Below are 1,122 nucleotides of genomic sequence, written 5' to 3' on the forward strand. Positions count from 1 at the left end.
ATTTTTATTTCAAATTTATGTTTGTTTCATTGCAGTGGTACTTTTGTGTTTATTGTGCTGAATAAACCGTGGGGTCAGCAGCGTGAACTTTGTACATTGTCCGTAAACTATCTCACCCTTTTTGGTGGTCACTCTCGTTCAACCATAAATTACAAAGAAAATTACTTTACAGTACTTAAAAGATTAGTCTTGGTCACATTCCGCTCTTTACAGACAAGATTTATGTTGGAATGCGAAACTTAAGCTCTTCAATGTATTGAGACCCCAACTGTGAGAATGTCATAGCTTCCCTGTATTATTGGGATGAATGTATTTAGCCTGTTTCACAACCAACATATGGGTTTTATTGTTGTCACTACTGAGTTTGAACCATTTGCAAAATATCAGAATAAACTATATATATCAGTTAGACTGTTTTAATTCTAACGCAATAACAACAGAAGTGTGGGTCTTACTACAAAGCAAAGATTGTAAGAAGGAAAAATATAAAATTCTTTTGTGGTACTGGTACTAGTAGTATTACGTACAAATCACACAAGTTTATCATTCTAAATACTGAATCATATTATTATTATTATTGAACTAAATATAAAATTATGCTAAATTATTGAGCTTAAAACTACAAATTTAAATTCAAATGAATATAAAAAAATACGCAAACTCTTTCAGTTCAAAGTTCTAAGTCTAATTCATGTAAATACTTTGCACTCGCCACTCGGTAACTCTTAACCCTAACAATCGTGGATCAACTTCTTTCCTAAAAAATATATATCTATTTTGAGTTAAATTTTCAATATAACGATTAATATAAACAGATATACCATGCAGCATGACTTAAGCTACTATATAAAAAAAATAAAAGTCACGTACATCCCATGCAGTTTTTTCCAGAAGTCAGTACTAAATACAACCTCTACATAAAGTGGCAGTTACTATAATAAGCACCATCTACATTCATATTGTAAAATCCAGAGACCAACGTTTCATCACGTGCTTTCCTTATAATCCTATGATTTCTCAAATGGGAGATACAAGAATTGGAATAATTGGTACTGAAATTGACACTTTCGACTAGGATTGGCTAAAAGTTTTACAACTGAGGTTTAACACGCCCAGACGCAG

General features: G+C 31.8%; 1 protein-coding gene across 1 annotated transcript in view; it reads left to right on the forward strand.

Moving 5' to 3' along the window:
• The window catches only part of LOC106469301 (glycerol-3-phosphate acyltransferase 3-like), a 58,213-nt gene that overhangs the window by 44,248 nt on the left and 12,843 nt on the right, over nucleotides 1-1,122 (forward strand). The gene's annotated exons all lie outside the window — the stretch shown is intronic.

This window comes from Limulus polyphemus, unplaced genomic scaffold (assembly GCF_000517525.1).
Source record: "Limulus polyphemus unplaced genomic scaffold, Limulus_polyphemus-2.1.2 Scaffold3409, whole genome shotgun sequence".
Lineage (NCBI taxonomy): Eukaryota > Metazoa > Arthropoda > Merostomata > Xiphosura > Limulidae > Limulus > Limulus polyphemus.